This window comes from Heterocephalus glaber, unplaced genomic scaffold (assembly GCF_053883595.1).
Source record: "Heterocephalus glaber isolate CG9 unplaced genomic scaffold, H.glaber_assembly_v1.0 deba00001773, whole genome shotgun sequence".
Classification (NCBI taxonomy): domain Eukaryota; kingdom Metazoa; phylum Chordata; class Mammalia; order Rodentia; family Bathyergidae; genus Heterocephalus; species Heterocephalus glaber.
The window spans coordinates 9653051-9676127 of record NW_028258463.1 but is presented as its reverse complement, the minus strand read 5'-3'; the positions used below and the strand labels follow the sequence as shown (position 1 = coordinate 9676127).

At 47.0% G+C, this 23077-nt stretch overlaps 1 protein-coding gene across 5 annotated transcripts in view; it reads left to right on the top strand.

Moving 5' to 3' along the window:
* Positions 1-4636: 4636 nt before the first annotated feature.
* The window catches only part of Ikzf3 (IKAROS family zinc finger 3), a 126152-nt gene continuing 107711 nt past the window's right edge, over positions 4637-23077 (top strand). The window contains exons 1-8 of one of the 5 annotated variants that reach the window (XR_015447827.1): positions 4638-5562; positions 7524-7677; positions 7792-7980; positions 8662-10032; positions 12939-13037; positions 13531-18245; positions 19866-19958; positions 22538-22610. The gene's annotated coding sequence lies outside the window, so the exon portion shown is untranslated. Of the gene's footprint in view, positions 5563-7523; positions 7678-7791; positions 7981-8661; positions 12213-12938; positions 18246-19865; positions 19959-22537; positions 22611-23077 lie in introns of those variants that run through there. The other 4 variants (XR_015447826.1, XM_087202585.1, XR_001184386.3 and 1 more) reach the window with 4 other exon arrangements.

The following is a 23077-nucleotide window of genomic DNA, read 5'->3' as shown; positions in this document are numbered from 1 at the left end:
TCCATTCCTGGTGAGTAGCTGGGACAGGTGGGAGATGGCCCTGAGATGGGCCTGTAGTCCCACCGGCTTCCCAGGGTCCTGGGAAGGGTTCCCAGACCAGTGGTGAGCAGCCCCCTGGGCCAGGTAGGAGGGACTGGGGAAGCGGAGCCTAGGAAGCTTCTGTTTCTTTCAGAGGCCACCAGCCCACGTGGAACGCTTGGTAGGAGGCGCCCACCCGACTGCATCAGAGCCAGCAAGGCAGGGAGCCAGAAATTGGCCAAGAGAGGAAGCCACCAGATGGGGCTGGAAGGGAGCTCTGACAGCCTCTCCTCACCTGGGTCTGCTCATCAGCATCGGCCAGCCTGGTGGGGACGGTGGCGCCCAAACGGACATGCAGCAAGCAGGCCTCATCTTCCTGCTTGGGGTAGTCCCACTCCATCTCCTCCAGACAGGTTCCTGTGGGCAGAGCAGGGTCAGCCCTGTGACGTTCACTCTTCCTTAGGATGAAGGCAAACCATTCCCGGTCCTGTTGCCCTATCATCTTTGGCTTTTCCTTGACCCTAGGCTGCCAAAGGTAGAAGATTTAAAACCCTGAACTGGGCCAGGGATTTAGCTCAGTGGTACCGTGCCTGCCTCAAAAGCACAAGGTCCTGAGTTCGATCCCTGGTACCAAATAAATAAATAAATAAAAATAAAACCCTGAACCAATACCCTCTTCTCCCAAATTGACGTACATCCTCTGTCTAAAACCGAGACAGTCACAAAAGCTGTGGACCAGGAGGTGGATGGTGGAAAGGACGGTCCCTGATGCCAGCAGCCTACACTGCTGGTGGCTGGTGGTACAGAGGAGGAGGGTGCTAATCGCTTCTCAGCCTTTTGGCTAAGATCAAGTGTAGGAGGAGGGTGCTATTTGGATACCACTACTGCTGCTTGGACCTCACCCTGCAGGGCATCCTGAGCAGGACCAAGGGCTCCCAGGCCAGTACGAGGCGGTGGAGGGGGCCAGCCAGGGGACCTCGCCTGCTTCTGCTTCATCCAGTTCTTGACCCCCTGATGCCATCACCTACATCACCCAATCTGTTTGCAGTCTGTCTGCACAAGGCAGTCCAAGAAGCCACACAAGAACTGCGCAGTGGGAGGGGAGAGGGAGTAAAATTCATTCATATTGGAAACCATTCCTACATAGTCTTCCTTTCCTCCCTTTCCTCTTTATAAACAATTTCTTTTCAATTAGTGGAGTTCTCCTTATGCTTACACAGAGGAATAAATGGAGGCTCTTGGCTTAATGGCCAAGGAGGATGCAGAACTTAGAGCTGGGGCCACCAGTTCAGAGCCTGGTTCTGCCCCTGACCATCTGGGCGAACTCTGGACAGGTTGCTTCAGCGTCCTCATCTGTTGACTCCAGAAGATGCTTCCAAGAATCAAATGAGAATCAGTTAAATTGATCATTTATTATCACAGGGCCTGGCCCAGAAGGGACATTCAGTAGCAGTCACTGCAACTATCCTGGTGGTGGTGGCTACTACTTATCCTTCCACATTCCTTGGCTATCAGGACTGTGAGGGAAGTTGTGGGTTTGAAGGGGTTTATAGTAGAGTCAGTTATTCTATCCCCGTCTCAGAACTCAGCAATTCCTGGAGTTTCTTGGGTTTCAAAAGCCCCAGGGCGGGTTTGGTTGAACCTTCCCTTGGTGTATTAGGGTTCAGATTCAGTATAAAATGTATGTGTGATTACATAAGGGATTCATGAGGTAAGGTTACAGGATCAGAAGTGAGAGCCCCAAAGGCCATTGGCCAGATCAGATAAGGAAGAATCCAAGATGGTCACGTGGGCGCTGAAGCATGGGAAGATCCAGGAACAATGGAAGGTCAAGGCCAGGAAGCTTGCTGCAGTCACCGGTGAGAGTCAGAGTTTGTCCTGGAAGCCAGAAGGAACTAGAGACCAGAGGCAATAGTAATGAATATTGTCCAGAGGCAATAGTAATGAAGACTGGAGCTCTTCCGAAAGAGGAAAGACTGCCATATTTCCCTGTTAGTCTCTCCAGGCTACAAGCTTATTGGTTGAGTCACCCACCTCGGGGGCGGGACTTCCCTCCTCAGTCTGGGGCCTACCTGTCAATCATCCAGACACACCCAGAGCTTTACTAACCTGCTAGGCGCTTCCCATTCAAATCAAGTTGACAGATGGTGATGAAGGATTACACTCGGAGATTCCTTTCAGTGTCTCCCTCTGAAATAGAGAGGAGTTTACCGTATTTCATGTTAAAAAGCCCGTTTCTTCTCCTTTGGTCTCATGCCAGGAGATTGGGCAAGACTTCGGGCAGCCTGAAGAGTTTTGCAGCGTCCCCCTGTGCCGGGCCCGGCTGTATTGTGGGCAGGAACAGTGCCTGAGGTAGGAGGAGGGGGCAGACCTTTCCACAGGGGACTTTAGTTAAGCCAGCAAGGAGAGGTTTCAGGCTAGCAGTTTTCAGAGCCAATTTTCTGAAAAGCGAATGCTAGGAGCTGATTTATCAAAAGCCAGTTCTCAAGAAATTTGTGCAATGATTATTTCACCAAAAACAACACACAAAAATACTTTAACTTGGGACAGTGATGTTTTGCAACAAATTCCCCAGGGACAGGGGTAAAGTGTAAGTCTAAAAATTTTAACTAGGACAGCTTCAAAGCCCGTTTGTGTACAAAGTTCAGAAGTGGAAGTGCAAACAAACTGAAAAAAATCCTTATAGTCTTAGAAATTTGAATCACTTTTCAGCAACTTGGTTTGTTCCTTTTTTTTTGGATTTTTGAGACAGGGTCTCACTATGTAGTTCAGGTTGCTGGCCTTGAACTCACTATGTAGCCCAGGCTAGCTTCAAATGCTCAGTGATCCTCCTGCTTCAGCCTCCCAAGTGCTTGATTACAGATGTGCACCACCACACCCAGCAGTTTGTTCCCTTTTCAAACAGATTATTTAGTTTTGAACTATATGGCTCTGATGGTGTGGTTAATGTGCACTTTTTAAAAACTAAAGTTTGCTGCCTCGCAAGCGCAAGGTCCTGAGTTCGATCCCCGGTACGAAAAAAAAAAACACAAAAAACTAAAGTTTGAACTTTTTATTCAGAGTAAGTGGTCCTGTCTCCTTTGGCTTCTCTTGGTTCTGACAGTTTCTCAGACTTCCCTTGCTTTTGATGACTTTGCTAGTTTTGAGCAGCATTGCTCAGACATATTTAGGAAGGCCCTCTGATGGAATTTTTCTGATTTTTTTCCCCTCGTAGCTCAGCTGTGGTTGTGGTTTCAGGTGGAAGAGCACATGTTATCAAGGGTACTGCCACCTGCATGCCTTATCACTGCTGACGTGGCCTCGGTCACCTGGCTGGGTAGTGCGTCTTGGCTTTCGGTTTCCCTCCCTCCCTTCTCCACACTGTCCCTCTTTGTGTCCATAGTTTTCTCTCTCTTTTTTTTTTTGGTACCGGGGATTGAACTCGGGTCCTTGGGCTTGCGGGGCAGGAGGTGGAACCACTGAGCTAAATCCCTGGCCTTTTTTTGCTGTACCCAGAGCTTTCACACTGAACTACATCCCCAGCCATTTATTTATTTATTTATTATCTATTTTGGCACTGGGGATTGAATTCGGAACCTTGTGTTTGCAAGGAGGCAGGCACTGGAACCACTGAGGAGCCATTTATTTGTTTATTTTTTATTTATTTATTTTGGTACCGGGCATCGAACTCAGGTCCTTGTTCTTGTGAGGCAGGTGGTGAAACCACTGAGCTAAATGCCTGGCTCTGGAGCCATTTATTTAATGTTGAGGCAGGGTCTTGGTAAATTGCCCAGGCTGGGCTTGAACTTTTGATCCTCCTGCCTCAGCCTTCCAGGTGTGTACCTCCACAGGCTGTTCCCTCTTTAGCTCTACTTTGTCCTGTCTTATAGTGGCCTCTCAAATAGTGAAATAGGACTAAGTCACATGTTTTATTGGAATGTGTGCCAGGCAATTTGCTAAGTGTTTACCTGCAGTATGCTGCTTAAGTTCCCCAGGCCAAGAAAGTAGGAGCTGTTAATTCTCTCCATCTCTGGATGAGGAAAGGGATCCAAAGAGGGCAAGGAACTAATCTAAGGCCATGTAGCAAGAGGTGGCAGAGGGGGTGAAGCCAGGGACTGGGAGACCCTAGTGCCTCCTGTCAGGGAATCAGCCTTTCCTGGGGAGACCCAGCTCTGCTCCCTCAGAGGGGGCGACAGGGAAGGGAGCCCAGGGAAGGCCTGTGCCCGGGAGGCTTTTGTGGAGAAAGGACTTTGGGGTCCGCTCCAGTATGACCTTTGCCCGGTCTCTCCAGGCAGAGGCCCGTCAGCAAATTGTGGACAACGTGGACTTAATGCCAACAGTGAAATCATCCAACCCAGTGAGTCACAAGCACCCTCCAGGAGGCCACAGTCATAACATTAAGATGGTGAAGAGGAAGATAAACCAGAGATGTCTGGATTCCCTTCAGAAAGTGAGGCTGGTGATGGGCAGCAGCCCGGACGGAGAGAGGAAAGCGTGTCTGGGGGCTGGTGACGCCCTCCTCTGGCAGTCCCCGCCCCCCGAAGCCGCGCCCTCCCCAGCCCCGCCCCTCAGTCCCCGCCCCAGAAGCCGCGCCCTCCCTGAGCCCCGCCCCAGAATCCCCGCCCTCCCCTGAGTCCCCGCCCTCCCCTGAGTCCCCGCCGGGGTCTGGACCTCCTTGCTTTCCTGGCCGTTCTCTACCCTTCCTCCCCTGGCTTTGCTTACCCTTCGGTATGGACCCTCCCCCAGCACACATTGGGTCCTCGAGAAAAGAGCTAAAGTGACGCACAACGAAACGGAAGCACACTTGCAGAAAAAGTGCCACCGCCCCGGGTTTTGATAGTTAGAGTAGTTAGAGGGCGGCGTGCTTCCAACAGGAGCGGCTTCGGGCTTCACTGGCTTCACAGCACAGCTCTGCTGCTGGTGCCGGTCTTTCCTGAGAGCGGCTCCCCCGGCTATTTTAATCACAGCATGCATCTCATCGTGGAACCAGACGCCTCCTGAGCCCACGGACGGAGGGGTCGGGTTTGCCGCGTGCCCAGCTCGGTGTGGTAGGCACGGCGCACGCTGTGAACCCCTGCAGAGCAAGCAGCAGGCTTGGAACGCAGCTCTCTGCTTGGCCACCCGCTGGGTGACCTCGGGGCCTTCACACCCTGCACCTAAGGCACAGTTCTTCCTGTAACAAATACATGCGATTCTGCCCGCGTGGCAGGGTCGTGTGAGGTTAAACGAAGTCGGTGTGGCCCACGCATGGATGCTGTTCAGTTCCCTTTTCCGCTGTGCGCCCCACCCGCCCACAGAAGCCAGGGATCCTCTCGAGGAGGAGGAGCTGGTGGCCCGGGAGAGGTGTGACGGGAGGAGGGCCCTGAGTCCTGGCTCCTCCTTTTCCACACCCCCCAGGAAGCTGAAGGAGCAACCACCCTCTAAGCGCCAGGCACTGTCCGGGATGCAAGAAGTGACTCTGGTGACGGAGACCCTGGAGAGGGATCAGCGGGAAACCCTGAAGGAAGGCCGCGGTCTGACATCCGGAGCCGGTTCTTTGGATGCCTTTTCAGCTGCAAACGGAAGGTTAGGGCCCTGGGTCCGGGTAGGATCATACCTCTGCAGGCCCCAGGCTCTGAGCTTTCTAGGGACGCCCTTTCCCCTTTCCTCCAAGCCCTTCAGGGCATTCTTAATTACACGGTGTTTTGCTCCTTGTCTTCTCTCTGCCTCCCTTTTTAGGCTACGTAGTGAGTTCAGGGCCAGCCTAAACTACAAAGGGAGACCCTGCCTCAAAAAACCAAAAAAAAGAGAACGAGTGAGGAATTTTTTTTTTTTTGAGTCAGGGTCTTGCTATGTAGCTCAGGCTGGCCTCAAACTCACAGTGATCCTCCTGCCTCTGCCTCCCAAGTGCTGGGATTTCAGGTGTGGGCCACCACACCTGGCAACCAGGACATTGTTTTTAAACAGAGGACAAATGGTCTGGAACCGTCTCCCAGTCAGGGTTGAAAGTATAGTAGGATGAGCCCAGAGGAGGGGACTGGCGGGGGGGGGGGGGGGATCAACTTGATGGAGAAGCAGCCTGGGTGAAGCTGGGTCCCCTAGGATGACTCTGATTTAAGGCTGTTGGCCAAAGATACACACAGTCGAGCTACTTTCCTGCTGGGCTGGAAGAGTGTTGGTCTGGCCCTGGTCTGTTACTCAGTAGCTTCTCAGCCCACCCCCTAGTCATGGTTTTCCTAACTTTAAAATGTAGGGCCACTGGGTGTTGTGCTGCATACCTGTAATCCTAGCTACTGGGGAGGCTGAGGCAGGAGGGTCACAAGTTCAAGACCAGATGTGGCAACTTAGAGGTACTCTAGCTCAAAATAAAAATTTAGGGTCTGGGATTTAGCTCAGTGGTCCTGCCGCCTGCCTTGCAAGTGCAAGGACCTGAGTTGAATCCCCGGTACCAAAAACAAAACAAAGCAAAACAAATCAAAATGAAAATTTAAAGGAGCTGGGAATGTAGCTCAGTAGTATAGCATGGCACTTACCTAGTTAGCATGCACAAGGCCCTAGAAAAGGAGTGGTGCTAGGCTAGGAGGTCCCTGTGGTTCTGAAGCCCTGGATCCCAGCAGTGCTGTTCCGCTGGAGTCTTGGGAAAGGCTGGAGGGGTGACCGAGGGCCCGCTGTGCCCGAGCTCCTCCGAATTGCCTATCCCCTCAGGCAACTGCTCAGGCTGAACCCCATGGCTTCCAAGCCCACAGATGCAGCACTTTGCTCTTTACACCCCAGAATGGGGTGCAGGCGGCCTCCCTTTCACAAAGGCTGAATCTGGGAGTCAGAATCTCCACCCCTGGGAAAAGTGCATACAGGGGACCAGAGCTGACCCACGAGCCTCTGAAGCTCCTCTTTGGGGATCAGGACAGAGGCTCAACTTGCTTAGCAAGCGTAGTGCAGCCAGGTGTGCTGGGGGCTGCACCCATCCCCTGGGGCCTCAACCCCAGACTGCTGCTCTGCTGAGTGGCGTGTGCAGGGCTGGGAGGGTCTTCCTCTAAACACAACGGGGTTCTCAATGTTTGAATGCTGAAATCCCCTGGGAGACTTTAAACTGGCCTTGTCCGAGTCCCGCCTTGGGAAACCCGGACTTGCTTGGCTGGGGCGTGGCCTGCGCCCTGGGGTTTTAACAACCTCCAGGTGATTTTCAGGCAGCACTGCTTTAAAGTCCTCAGCCCTCCCTCCTCTAGAGTGGAGGATTTTGAGTGGATTGAGTGCCACTGCATTTTGAGAGGCAAGGACTGACTGACCCGGTTTTGATATCGCAGAGGCAGAGAACTTGGGATTGGGTTAAACTGGGGTTGAGTCTGGGAGATGGGAGCGGCATCATCCAGAAGCATTGGTGGTGAGAGGCTGGAGGAGGGTTCCCTCCCACAGGATGAGACTGGAAGAAGGGAAGACACAGGCAGGTGGTCTCTGAAAGCAAGGCAGACAATAATGGGGCTGGAGGGGCTTTAGGAATGAAGCCTACTGGGCTGGGCGGGTCAGGTTCATAACTTCTGCCTTTACAGGAAGGTCCTCGAGTTTGGAGGCTTCCAGAAGCGTGAAGGAGAAGGTGCAGGACACGGTGAGAAGCCTCCGGGGCCTGAATAAGCAGAGAAAAGGTGCTCTGAGCTTCCTCATCCAGTGACTTCACAGGGAGCAGGACCTGCAAGACCTACAGCGGTGAGTGACCCTGGGAAGGACTAGAGCAGGGAGGGACCAGTGGGGAGGCACTTGGCATCAGGAGGATCACCTGCTACAGAGGGACCGCGCTTCCTGCCCACCTCCTGGCTCCAGGTGTTTGACGTCCTGATCTTTGGAGAGCTGCGGCAGGAGGACCTGGCTCTCCAAAGCTGGGAGCCTGGTAGAAGCGCTTGCCAACACCATTGTGGAGTTCGTGGACCCCTTGATAGGTGAGGGAGGATCCGGCTGGATTCGGAGGTGGAGGAACTGCTGCTCAGGGAGGCCTGGGGATCACATCTTGGGGTGAGTGCCAACGGCCCTTTACGCTTTGCTTCATGGGGGTGGCTCCTCACTTGGTAGAGACCAGCGGCTCCCCTTCCCCGTGGTCCAGTCTGTGGTCCCCAACTGGGTAGGGGGAGGAGGCACCTGGACTCCGTGACGTGAGCCTGAGCAGTTGTGGAGGCCCTGGTCCGCTTCATACTCTCCTTCCCAATGGACCTCTCAGAGGAGCAGCAGTTTTGGGGGGAGGCACTGGAGAAGGAGACCTTGCCCATGCTGAAGGACAAGGTGAGAGGGCCTGGGTGGAGGGCCGGGTCACAGTGGGAGAGAAAATGATGTTCTCAAGGGACCCAGAAATTCCAGGGCAAGTTCCAGCCCTTTGTTACTCCATGGTTCCCCGCCAGCGCACGTCCATGTGGCTGGCTGGTTAGTGACAATTCCCTGGACATAGGTCGCCAGGATGATTGGACATGGGTTCTTTAGGCTCTGTTGCTTGCCTGGAGGAACGAGGGGCGGACGTGTGACTGCCAGGGCGGCAGCTGGCATGGGCTGATCAGGGTCACCTGCGTGGGCTCCACCGGAAGGAGCGCCATGACGGTGACTATGTCTGCGCATGCGCTCGCTACTGCGCGCACTGGCCAAGCGCTTGCCATTTCCGGTTTGTGTCGTTGTTCCTAGCTTTTAGGCTGGTTGGTTTCCTTCCAGGTGGAGACCATCCTGGAGGAGAAGTGGGGTGTCCAGGCCAGCAATCCCCAGGACCCAGACTGTGACCCCGAGGCGCAGGCCATCTTTATCCTCTATCTTGCTGTCTCCATACTGCTGCAGCTGAGCGAGCAGCCCACCACTTCTTTTTTTTTTTTTTTTTGGTACCGGGGATCGAACGCGGGACCTTGCGCTTGCGAAGCAGGCGCCGGAACCACTGAGCTAAATCCCCGGCCTAGCCCACCACTTCTTAAGAGCTACTTCCCCACCTCCCGAGCCCACCCTCAAGCGGCCACCACGGCCACCACCGCCATCATCCTGTCACCAGAGGGACCTCATCAGAACTCGCAGATGGCTTTCTTCCAGGCACCCCTTCCCTGCGTGTTAATATCCCCAACCAGCCTGGATTGTATGCATGGATTTCTGGTTAAAACTGGCAGATTGATTTATTAATTTCTCTCCCTTGAAACCTCATTAAATGACAGTAGAGCAATTGGGAAGGTATAAGCCCTCCAGGATAAAAAGGGAGTTGAAGTCGGGGAATTTAACACATCTTTAGAAGCTAGAAAGCAGGGGCCTGAGGGGCGCGCGCGCGCGTGTGTGTGTATGTATGCTGATTTCATCAGAAGTCTTTAGTTCTATTTTATATTCTCAAAGAAAATGTAATTAGAAGTTAAAGAAATAATGTTGGGTACACAGCATTTCAAACATGTCTCCAATACTAAGTAGAAGGTGGAGCTCCTCTGCATCTCTCTTCCTTCGGAGACCAGAGGTAGCTGACGTCTGAAGCTAAGGTGACTTGTGCCAGGTAACAGACTGCTGTTTACAGATCCAGGCACTGGGCTGTGGTTGCCTGGCCTGTGGAACCCAAGCCCAAGGGCCTCCCCGAGTGGGTTCCACTGGAATCTCAAGGGTGCGCCTTCGTAGTAAAGGTGACTCAGCAGTAGATCCATGGCTCTTACCCCACCTCGGGGGAATGCAGCCAAGACTTTTGGGTACTGAATGAAGAAGAGGTTATAAAAGAAAAGGGAAAGCCAGGGATTTAGCTCAGTGGTTCTGCCACCTGCCTCGCAAGTGCAAGGTCCCGAGTTCGATCCCGGGTACCAAAAAAAAAAGGGAAAAAAGTATTCTGAGAGGTTGAGATCAGAGGCACCTTGCTAAAGAACTCAGGCTCCCTGGCAGTGGACTTGGTTGGGGAGGTCTTGGGCCGATCACATGCTCAGGCACCCGTCAGAATCACACTTGACCTTCATTCCCATAAATGATCATCTCAGGCCAATGAGTGCTTCCCAGGAAACTACCAACAACAAAGAATCCAAGGAAGTAAAACCATGAGCAAGAATGAGCAAAAATACAGGACAGCACAGCAGAAAGGTAAGAAAACATCAAATAAATAAATAAATAAAATAAAATACTGGAATTCCTAAACAAGGTTATGAAAACATAATGATGCTTAAATTTGAAGATGAGTCTGAGTGTGGTGGTGCAGACCTGTAATCCCAGGACTCAGGAGGCTGAGGGAGGAGGGTTGCCAAGAGTTTGAGGCCAGCCTGAACTGCATAGTAGGACCCTGTCGCAAAAAACCAAAAAAGTTCAATCAAGGTTCCAAGAGCAGAAGACAATGAGATTCAGGCAGAGGCAATGCTTGATGAGACAGTGGTTGAGAATTTTGCCGAATTAAAGATAATCATAGTTTTAGGAAATGCAGTGAATCCCTAGCAAGATTTATAACACATTCACATCTAGAAGAATCATAGTAAAATGGAAGAATAGCAACAAAGACAAAAATTTTAAAACTAGTCGGAGAAGAAGACAACTGACCTTCAAGGAAGTTACAGACTGAAAACTCAGTGAGGAGCCGTTGATGATGAAATTATACCTGTGTGTGTTGAAAGGAAAGCACTGCTGATTAAATTTTTATAATCAGCAAAACTGTCTTTAATGTAGCGGGGGGGGATGGGAGAAAATAGAATTTATTTTAAAAAAAACTACCAAAAAAAGTTAATATTGCAATATATCAAAAATTATTTGGGAAGGGGCCGGGGATTTAGCTCAGTGGTTCTGCTGCCTCCCTCGAAAGTGCATGGATCTGAGTTCCATCCCTGGTACCAAAAAAACAAACAAACAAAATAAAGGTAAAATTATTTTTAGATAAGAATGAAGAGCCTTTTTCCCTAGTAGGTCCTTATTAAAGAAAAGTCAGGTAAAAGGAGAGACCTCAAATAGATTTGAAGCTGGGTGTGGTAGTATACTCAGGAGGCTGAAGCAGGAAGATCCCTGCGAGTTTGAGGGTCGCCTGGGCTGCATAGTTCAAGGCCAGCCTGACATATGTGGAGACCCTAACTAACCGCCCCCCCCCCAAAAAACCCCAAACCAATAAAAGGTAAATAAAGAGTTAAATCTAAATAAGCAGTAATTGCCAGAGCCTGGTATGGTGGTGCACACCTGTGATCCTAGCACTGGGGAGGCTGAGTCAGGGGGATCACAAGTTCAGGCCCAACCTGGGCCACTTAGCAACTTAGAGAGACCCCCCCCCCAAACAAAAGAGAAGCTGGGGTGTTTCTCGGAGAGAAGGCCTTGGGTGCAGTCCCCAGTAACACACACACACACACACACACACACGCACGCATGCACGGACGGTGATGCACGCCTGTAATTCCAGCACTTAGGCTGAGGCGTGAGGATAGCTAGTTCAAGTCCCACCTATGCAGATTAGTGAGACTCTGTCTCATAATAAAAACTAAAAAAGGGCTGGGGATGTAGCTCAGTGGTAGAGCACCCTTAGATTTAGTCCCTATGTAAACTTATCAAAATGGCATCCTATGGGGTAAACATAACAACTGTAACTAATATAAGCCGGGGACTGTGGCGTACAATCCTGGTCCCAGCTGTTTGGCTTGAGCTCCTATGAGAATCTAAGACCACAGCTGACCTGACAGGAAGTGGAGCTCCAGTGGTGATGTGCAGATGGGGAGCTGCCTAAAAGTTTTCCTCAGTTAAAAAAAAATAAAATTAAAAAAATTTTTTAAAAACAGAAAAAAGATGAAGAAGAAGAAAAAAAGAATTTTCCTCAGTAAGATGTTGTAAGTCCCAAACTGGAAACAACTCAAATATTCACTAACAGGATGGATAAATGTACTATTGTATGTTCATTCAATGGAATATTATACAGCAGGGAACAGGAACAAGCTGAAGTTATTCTTTGGGGAGAATTACAGCACAAAAAGATATATTCAAAAAGATTCTTTCCACCTAATGTTAAAAAAAAAAAAAGAAAGAAAACTATTGCTTAGGAAGCCACACTTTGGTGGTAAAATTCCAAGAAAAGTAAGGCAGTCCTTATTAGAAAAACATTCTCTTTGGAGGAGCAATGGTACAATCAGAAGAGGCCTATCTGAATGCAGGGTGTGAAGGACGCGAGCGATGTTTTATTTCTCTGGGTGGTAGGTAGTTCAAGTGAGAATTATTTGTTAGGCTGTATTTTTATGTGAATATACTTTTCTTCAACTATGATGTGGTTCACAATAAATTAAATAAAAGAGAGAATGGTGGTATTCACTTTTTTGTTTGTTGAGACAAGGTCTCACTATGCAGTCCAGGCTGGCCTTGAACTCACTATTCAGCCCAAGTGGGCTCGGACTCGCAGCGATCCTCCTGCCTCAGCCTCCAGAGTGCTGGGATGACGGACTTCCCACGGTGCCGGCTGGCTCACTGGGACTGTGAGTCCCTGGGCTCCATACTCCGCCTGTGCAACATTTTCCACCCAGTGGGAGGCGTCCAAACCACCGGCCCCCTTTTGGCTTCCTGTTTCCTTATCTTTGTTTTCCAAATACCCCTGCCACTTCTATATTTGCTTTTGGATTCCGCATGTGTTCTCGGATCATGCAGAAGAGCCGGTGTCGAGACGCCGGGGAGGCGCGCTTGGACCTCAGCCCTATCCCTGCAACTCAGGTCGTTCCACCTTGGGAGCGTGTAGGTTTCGGGAGTCTTATGACTGACAGCCACGCTTCTCCGATTCCCTGAGAACTACACGCGGTCTTTCTCTTTGGGGGGTGGGTACTGGGGATCGAACTTGGGACCTTTCACTTGTGAGGCAGGCACTGTGCCACTGAGCTGCATCCCTGGCCCCGCCTTTTTATTTTTTTAAATTACATTTTGAGACAGGTTCTCACTAAATTGCCCAGCTGGGCTTGGATTTGGGATTATCTTGCCTCGTCCTCCTGGTGTGCACTCTCCCATGCCTGTCCTGGGCTGAAAGTTTTTTATTTCACTAATTTCAGTTCTAGGCAACTGGTTCCTTGTGAAGTATGCAGCTTGCTACAGCTGAAAATCATTCCCACGTTAGGCCACACGGACATCTGTACTAACTGGAGCAACAGGTAAATGTTTGTCCCCATTTATTGTAACTTCGAAACACTTTTTCTTGAGATCAGGCTTTGTTTTTGACTTTTAAGCGCCCCCTCCCGCCCCCTGACTGGGCGGTAAAGGCGTGAGTACCAATCTGTCAGCTCCTCTAGGAGGTTTCTTCCAAGGGACTAGAGAAAGTTATGAAACACAGGAGGAGGTGGAGGAAGGCAAGAAGGGCCAGAGGAACATTTATCAGATGCGCTGCAGGGTAAGGTCAGCTGGCCACCCGCCCACAGTTAACATGCAAATAGGGCAGCAAAGCAAAGTATGAAAAGAAACTGGGGGGTGAAAAACAAAATATAAAGGTGAAGATGCGTCCTGGCAGCTGGGTGTGGCGGTGCACACTTGTACTAGGACTTGGGAGGCTGAGGTAGGAGGATTGGCCAGAGTTCGAGGCCAGCCTGGACTACATAGCGAGACCCTGTTTTGCTGAATGAATGAATGAATGAATGTTTCCTTGGCCAGCAGGCACAAGGAAGGCTTTGTCACCCTGGCTCTGGAAGCAGGTTCGTGCCTGGCAGTGCCCGGTGGCCACCAGCTTGGCCGACCTCTCCTGCTGTGTCTCTGACAGACAGCCCTCCTCGAGCCCTGCTCTCTGCTTGGCGGCAGAGCTCTCAGGGACCTCAGCAAGCTGCAGCCGGCCGCGGTGAGGCCTCCGCAGGCTTCTGAGAGCAGTGCTGAAGGTTAGGAGAAAACTCTATAGTACCCCACAGAAGAGAGGGGCGCAGAACAGTGTGCACGCAGAGCTTTGGAGATGAATGTTGCAGTCGCTACACAAGGAACCCATGACAACTGCAAACATGCAGTGAGTAGCTGAAGAAAGAAGCCATAGCTGGCTACTCTTCATATCTGCTATTTCTGTATTCCTTAGAGTTTTCTTTTTATTTTGGCTTGTTTTTTTTGGCTACTGGAGATCGAACTCTGGACCTTGCGCTTGCGAGGCAGGCAGCAGCATCACTGAGCTAAATCCCCAGCCCTATTATTTTGGCTTTTTGAGACAGGGTTTCATGATGTAGTCCAGCCTGGCTTTGAACTCCAGGCAATCCTCCTAAGTGCTGGGATAACAGGGCTGTGCCACCACACCGGGCCTTTCTTTACAACTTCCTAGCAATTCTTTGTTACTCCAATCCCTTGTATAGTTAATTATCCTTTTTATAATACTTCCTCGGATTAAATAACTATTTTCTGTCTCCAGACTGAACCCTGACTAGTACACAGACTTAGTATCAATAAATGGTAGGAAATAATAAATTTCGCTGTTTTAATTTAGTGGAACAGAATAAGAAAGGTGTTAAATCTATACATATGAACACAGAAAAATCTTTTTTTTTTCTGGTACCAGGGATTGAACTCAGGACCTTGCACTTGCAAGGCAGGCGGCAGAACCACTGAGCTAAATCCCCAGCCCCAGAAAAATCTTTTAAAAAATATTGGCTTAGAAGATAGCCTATTTAATAAATGGTGTTGGAAAAACTGGATTTCAACCTGCCAAAGATTAAAACTAGACCCATACCTATCACCATGCACTAAACTAAGATCAAAGTGGATTAAAGATCTAAGTATTAAGATAGAAACACTAAACTTGCTGGAAGATAAGTTAGGTAGAACTCTTGAAGGCATTGGCATAGGAAAAGACTTCATGAACAAAACCTCAGTAGCATGGGAACTAGCACAAAGAATCAACAACTGGGATCTCATCTTATTAAAAAGCTGCACTGCAAGAGAAACCACCAACAGAGCTAAGAGACAATCTACAATGTGGGAAAAAATTTTTAGCAGCTGTTCCTCAGACAAAGGACTACTATCTAGAATATATAAAGAATTGAAAAAAATCAGAACCCCCCAAATTCAAAGGCCTAATTCCAAAATGCACATCTGAAATGAACAGACATTTGTTAGACAAAGAAGTAAAAGCGGCAAATAAATATATGAAAAAATGTTCAACATCACCGGTCATTCGAGAGATGCAGATGAAAACAACGCTGAGATTCCACCTCACCCCACAAAGAATGGCTGCTATCAAGAAATCAACCAATAACAAATGCTGGCGGGGGTGTGGGGAGAAAGGAACCCTTCTCCATTGTTGGTGGGAGTGCAGACTGGTGCAACCACTGTGGAAATCATATGGAGATACCTCAAAGAACTAGGGCTAGAAGTCCCATTTGACCCATCTATTCCCCTGCTGGGTATCTTCCCAAAGAATTAACAGAATCATACCACAGCGACATATGTGCACCCATGTTTATAGTGGCACAGTTTGTAATAGCTAAAGCTTGGAAACAGCCCAAGTGCCCATCAACTGGAAACAGGATAAAGAAGATGTGGGTTTTTTTTTTTTTAATAAAATGGAGTACTACTCAGCCATAAAGAATGAGAAACTAGAGAATTTATAGCTAAATGGATGCATATTGAGGCCATACTCTTAAGTGAAATAAATAGAATATCCATGTGTAAATACCGAATAGTTTCTCTAGTGTGAGAAACAAAGTGTAAATAAGGATTAAAATGAATAATTGATAATTTGAAATAGGAAAAGGTCCAAAGGAGTAGGGGTGGTGGGAGGGGAAGGGGAAAGGAAAGGAGGGAAAGGAAAAACTATGAGAAAAGAAAAAAAAAAAGGGAAACAAAATCTACATAAATAGGGAAAATAGGGAAGGGCACACAGGGAATGGGGAAAAAAATAAGAACCAAGATACATCACGTTCAGGTACAAGCACCCAATGACAAATGTAAATGTATACCTGAAAGGTACCAATAAAAGAATTTAAAAAATAAATAAAAATATTGGCTCAGGACTAGGAGTGTAAATCAGTGTTAGAGTGTTTTCCTAGCATGCATGAGGTCCTGGGTTTGAATTCCAGCGCCACAAAAGCAGACAGGTGGGTAAAAAAATTGCAAAGGATACAAATGACACCTTTAATGTAAACATTAACTACCTGAAACCCTGGATGGGAAGGGAACATACCAATCTCAGAGGAGTGATTACTTTTGGGGGAAGGAAGGAAAATGGTGATAGAGAATTACACAGAGGCCTTACGTGAACCTGCGATGTTTTATTTTTTAAAATCTAAGGGTGGGGTGGGGATTTAGCTCAGTGATTTTGACACCTGCTGTGCAAGCACAAAGACTCAAGTTTGATCCTCAGTATCAAAAAAAAAAGAATAAATAAATAAATAAAATCTAAGGTGAACAAGATCCCTAAGAATATAATTAAAAAATGCAAAAGCCCATAATCAGCAGCTGAAGCAATTTAGCAGGAAAAGGACAGCTTACATTGCATCAGAACATCTCTCTGGTCATGCTGAGCAGGTTACACATGGGTAAGATGAGTAGATGCCTTTCAGCAAGTATTTAGGAATAGTTTACCTTGCAAGGGGTATAAAAATCTAAGGCAGAGTTGGACGTGGGGGTGCATGCCTGTAATCTGAACACTGAGAAAGCTGAGGCAGGAGGATCACTGTGAGTTGGAGGCCAGCCTGGGCTATATAGTGAGTTCAAGGTCAGCCTGGACTACATAGCAAGACCCTGTCTCAAAAATCAAAATCAAAAACAAAAACAAAAAAAGTGTAAGACAAAATGAAAGTGGCAGTGCCAGCCAGGTGTGGTGCTGCAACCTGTAATCCCAGCGTTCTGGGAGGCTGAGGCAAGAGGATTCCAAGTTTGAACTCAGCCTGAACTATTTTGGGAGACTCTGTATCAAAATAAATAATTAAAAAAAAGGTCAGGGGATGTAGCTCAGTATGAAGATCTTGCATTCCTTCTCAGCTACCAGCAAAAAAATAACCCACAAACAGACAAACACCAAAAAAACTAGTGCCTATGCATGGCCTCTTACAAGAAATTTCATGTATCATTGAATAGGAAGGTCTATGACCCCAGTACCCCCACCAAGTAAAGGAAAAAGAAACATGAAATCAAGGGTTCTTAAATGATAACATGATCAGAGATTCTTTTACTCAATAAAACTAACCTTTCACATATCAGCAGAGTGTTGCCAACAGTATCACTGAACTTAGTAAAGCTACTCATGTTTTTGGCTACTTGACACGAGAAGATAGACACCCACAGGCAAGGCCTAATGCTGTTAATGTCAGGAAGATTCCCAAATGCCCGGAAACCAGCAAAGGGAAACCTAGATGCTCCTTACGTTATTGTTAATAATCTACCAGGGTCGGAAAATATTTTTGCAGCAGGACATAGTACAAAATTCTGCTCAGTACTGACTCTTGTGGTAGATATGGTCACATGAAATGTACAAAAAAATGCACGTTTAGAAAACTGGTCATGATGATCCACGCCTGTGGTCCCAGCATATGGGAGGCTGAGGCAGGAGGGTCCCGTGAGTTCAAGGGCAGTCTGGGCTACTTAGTGAGTTCAAGGCCAGTGGGGGCTACATAGCGACACCCTGTCTCAAAAAAACCAAACAAATTAAAAAATGAAAACGTTTACTTAGAGAAGAAAAATAGTGGTGACTTTTCAGCTGCAATTGTGGGACTGCTGTTACAACTTCCATTTGCATCCAATAAGTCAGAAGATGAAACTTTGTTGCAATTTCATTACTAATGCGATAAAGGGGAGGAGGCTCCTTTAATTTTACGTCTGTGTCTTCCCTCTATGAGACACTCATTTAACACATGCTGCTTATTTTGCTGTTATTTAGCCTCATTACTTTGGATTAGGGTGAGCGCGGGGAAAGAGTGAATCAGTACATGGGAGATATTCTCAGGGTTCACAACACACAGCAAGCAGAGGGTAACCAGAAGTATCTCCGAAGCAGTTTCATTACTTCATCCAGTGATTACAGTTAGTTATTCTGTGCACAGCAATGCGGGGGGCTCAAAGACAGTCTGAGTAACTTCCTGCTTTATTAGACGCAGTTTATCATCACATGGAAGAAAGGAGAAAGGATGGGGAAGACAGAAAACACAAGCTATAAACTTAGATCAGCGCTGGAGGAGATATTCTGGTCATTTATTATAATCTCTTCATTTTACAAATTAGAGGTTATTGTTTTTGTTTTGGCTTTTTGAGGCAGGGTCTTGCTATGTAGTCCAGGCTGGCCTTGAAGTTGCAGCGATCCTCCTGCCTCAGCCTCCTGAGTGCTGGGATTACAGGTGTGCACCACCACACCCAGCCCTGAATTTTTACCTCCTTGGGGGCAACATCATTTCCCTTATTCTGTAAGTAATGGGTAGCTGCTAAAATGTGGGTCTGAGTTTCATCTGTCTCTGACCTTTTTCTTTTTCCTTCTCACTTTTCTTTCTTTCCTCTCAGCAACCACAAGCAATACAACTGAATTTTATTTTCTGATACCCCCTGGTCTAATAACAAATAAAAGTAAGCAAAACAAGCCAGGCATGGTAACTCACACTTGTGATCCCAGCTCTTGGGAGGCTGAGATATAAGGATCACTGTAAATTTGAGGCCACCCTGGGCTACATAGTGAGACCCTGTCTAAAAAAACAAAAAAAAGAAGACCATACTACAAATTTTTCTCAAAGAAGTAGAAATTATGCCGCCTGCCTTGAAGGCGCAAGTTCCCAAATTCAATCCCCAACCACCCCCCCAAAGAAGTAGAAATTAAAAATATAAAAAAAGAAAACAGGGCCGGGGATTTAGCTCAGTGGTTCTGGCACCTGCCTCAAAAACGCAAGGTCCCGAGTTCAATCCTTGGTACCAAAAAAAAAAAAAAGAGGAAACAAAACCAAAAAAACCAAAACTCAAATAATCTCATTTTCTTAGTCTCCCTAGTCTTAGTCTGAGGATTCAGTGAGTTTGAACAGAAAAAAAAAAAAAAGGACTCCTACCTTTCTGTCTCTCTTTTTTAGGGTACTGGGAGTTGAAACCAGGCCTTTTGCACTGAACTACACATCTCTTGTCTTTTAAAAGCTTTTCTTTTGACACAGGGCCTCGCTAAGTCACAGAGGTGTCTAGGCTGGGCTCAAAATTGTGATCATTCTGCTTTGGCCTCCCAGAACTGTTGGGATTACAAGTCTGAGCCACCGTACTGGGCTAAAATTTGAGTGCAGGTATTTCTTTTGGGTCAGAAGGACTACTATACTTGTTTTTCAAAATGTTTTCACTGTTCAGCAGCTACAACCAAAATGAGCAGTAGAAATCTCTGCAAATTTGTTAAAGTCTTAAAAAAGAATGAAGTACTTGAAAGATAAGAGACCAGTTCAGGCTGTGGCAAACCTGGCTGGGGGAGTAGATGTGACCTGTTAATTAAGAAATTCCAGGAACCGTGCTCAGAGCAGCCCTGCGCCCGCCTGTGCAGTGCTGGATAGGACAGGCCTAGGCCGGAAATCAGCCTGGGGACTGGGAGACACAAAAAGGACCACGGTCCTTCAGCTCTTCCAACTGTGTTCGCTCCTGTGGAGCATACTTATTTTCCTATTTTTTCTTGCCCTAGACTCACTCTGCAGAGCCAGTTTATTTTCCTATGTTTAATAAATGTTAAAACTCTGCTACTGGGGTGGGAATTTAGCTCAGTGGCACCGCGCCAGCCTTGCAAGTGCAAGGTTCTGAGTTGGATCCCGGGTACCACCCCTCAAACCCCCCAACCCTCCCCCTTGCTTCGAACGCCTCACTCTTCTTGTTCCCTTCTGAAGCAGGGGTGGGAGTCCTTTTTCGTCTTCAGTTGTGCTGATGTGGCTCCCTTGGTGTGCTGAATTGATTCACAGTGTTTCCCTTTCATGGGCACTTTGACTTTTGGGAACAGCCAGAGTGGTGGGTGCCAGATCTGGTGAGTAAGTTGGGTGAGGACACTTTCACGGTTTTAAGAGCCTGCTTTCCCGCAGGATGGCGCTCGGCAGCAGCAGTCACTGGATTTGTAAATCACACCTTGTAGAGACACTTCGGAAATAGGATTTCCAGAGCTTCTTCAGGAAGTGGTAAGAACACTTGGTGTGTTCAAAGCAAGGGAGGGTATTTTGAGGGGAATTAATGGCACTGTGTCTTCTATTGTATTGATTTTTTTTGTTTTTGGTACTGGAGATCGAACTCAGGACCTTGCACTTGGGAGGCAGGCATTGGCACCACTGAACTAAATCCCCAGCCTGACTGTATTAAATTTTTAAAAACTTAAACATTCACCATAGTTTTCAATCACCCCTCGTATCTCAAGTGATATATAGCTGGGCATGGGGCGCACACCTGTGATCCCACAGCACTCAGAGGCTGAGGCAGGAGGATTACTGCTAGTTCAAGGCCAGCCTGGGCTACAAACAAACAGCCTGTCTCAAAAACAAAACAAAACAAATCGAGTGATGGATATTCCATTTTTCCAACTGTATTTTAAAAATGTAAATCAGTAGATACCATACCCCCAAAATGACTGAATTCATTTGCTCAGAATTAAGAAAGCCATGACCATTGTGAAAACGTATACACATCCCTCAAACAGATATGATTTTTCTCCAGTGCATTTAAAGTTACACCTAACAGCATCAACAGATAATTAGAAGTAAAAGAATCTCCATGCTAACATAGAACTGTCTGATTTAAGCGGCAAAATTGTAATATATAGCATGCTTGGAAAGAACTGAGGGAGATACTGGGCCTGGTGGCACACGCCTGTAACCCCAGCACTTGGGAGGCTGAGCCAGGAGGATCGCTGAGAGTTCAAAGCCAGCCTGAACTATAGAGTGAAACCTTGTCTCAAAACAAAAACCAAAAAAACAAAAACAAAAAACCCTACGTATAGATAAGCAGTACTGGTCAAATTTAGTCCCCAATACATGATGGAATTAGAACTACTTTCTTTTGGAAAGATACGGAGATTGGAGTAACCAAACATTTTTATTGATATTAATTAGCAACCTTTCATAGTTATGCAGGGGGAAAAGCCTGCTAACAAAGTAAACAAAGTATCATCACCTTGAAACAAAGTATCATGCACCCTGGCTAGACTTGATGGATGTCTTCATTCAGAACAGCTGATTGTAGCAACTGAGTAGCATTAAACAAAAAAGGCAGAAAAAGAGGTACTATGCTAATACTAATCATGGAAGGCAGAAGTACTACATTTTAGACAAAGCAGACTCTTTATTTATTTATTTATTACAAAGCAGACTCTTGAGCAAGGAAAACTATCAGGGATAATGAGGAATGATAAAGGAGTGAATTCTCCAGGAAGGTATAAGAACCCTTAATGTAAAAGCTCCTACTGACAGTTTGAAAATACGTGAGGCAAAAATGAATAGAACTGTGAAGAGAAACAGATGATTCTTCTACCACCCTGTGCGATTTCAGCGCCTCTCCATTGCAAACGACAGATCCAGCAGATAGAAAATCAGTGAAGATACAGTTGAACTCAACACCAGCAGCCATCCACAGAATCTCTCTCTCTCTCTCTCTCTCTCTCTTTTTTTTTTTGGTACCGGGGATCGAACTTAGGTCCTTGGGCTTGCGCAGCAGGCGGTGAAACCACTGAGCTAAATCCCCAGACCATCCACAGAATCTAACTGACATTTACAGAATGTCCATCCAACAACAGCAAAATACATGTTCTTCTCAAGCTCACAGGGAGCCTTCCCTGACAGACCACATTCGGGAGCACAGTAACCAAGCCAAGTTGAAAGAGCACAGGTCATTCGAAGTGTGCTATCAGGCCATAATGGCATTAACCTAAAAATGAATTAGAAAAAGAGAGCTGGAAAATTCGAAAATATTTGGAGATTAAACACATTTCTGAATACCATGTGAGTCAAAGAAATTTCCCTCCCTTCCATCCTCTCTCCCTCCCTCTTTTCTTCTTGGTGCTGGGGATCAAACCCAGGGCTTTGTGCGGCTAGGTATGCTAGGCTGTCACTGAGCTACACCTTCACCCCTTAAAATGTTTTTAAACAAAAAATGAAAATACAACTTAGAAAAATGTGTAGGATCAGCAAATGGACTGTTTGCAAGGGAATTTATAGAACTGAATTCGTATATTACTAACCTCCCAAGCTGGTTGTCACTGTAATCCTAGGTACTGGGGAAGTGGAAGCCAGAGAATCGATGGCAAGTGAGGCCCAGCCTAGGCAACAAATCAAAACAATACAAAACAAAATGAGACAGGTATGATGGCAGTGGCTGTAATCCCAGCATTCTGGGAGGCTGAGGCAAGAAGATCATGTTGGAGCTCAGCCTGAGAAATTTTTGTGAGACCTTTTCTCAGAATTGAAGAAAAAAAAAAAAAAAGGAAAAAAGGCCTGTGGATGCAGCTTATACTAAAGCCTGGGTTCAATCTCCAGTGCCCAAAACAAAAAACTATAAATGCTGGCGAGGATTTGGAAGAAAAGGAACCTTTCTACAGTGCTGGTAGGAATGTAAATTAGTACAACCCCTGTGGAAATCAGCATGGAGGTTCCTCAAAACGATAAAAATAGAACTACCTTAGGACCCAACAATAGCACACTCCTCTGTATATATCTAAAGGAATTCAAGTCAGCATCCTGTAGCAATACCTCCATACCCATGTGTATTGCAGCACAGTTCACAATAGACAAGATATGGAACCAACCTAGATGCCCAGTAACAGATGCATGGATAAAGAATATGTGGTAAGCCAGACTAAATTACTGCATGTTTTCCCTGGTATGTGGAACCCAAAAATGAAAGTAGAAAGGAGTCTACTATCAGACAAGAGAAAGGGAATATGGAGAGGTGGGTGTTAGGGAAGACAATGGGGCATGGGTAGGATTAAAATATATTATATGCATGCATGAGAATACCACACTGAAACCCAGTATCTTATAAAAGTAATAGGCACTAATAAAAATATATTCAAAAGAGAAAGAAAAAATTTTAAAATTCAAAGAAGAGCTAAGTAAATGAAGGGATATTTTGTGTTCATGGGTAGAAGACTCAATACTGGTAAGGCATCAATTCTCCCAGACTTGATCTATAGATTTAATGCAATCCCAGTTAAACTCCCAGCAAATTAAGTTTTGGTTATACATAAACTATGGAGAGGCAAGAGGTCCAGAATTACTAGGTTGCTACTGAAGAAGAAAGACAGTCAAAGGAC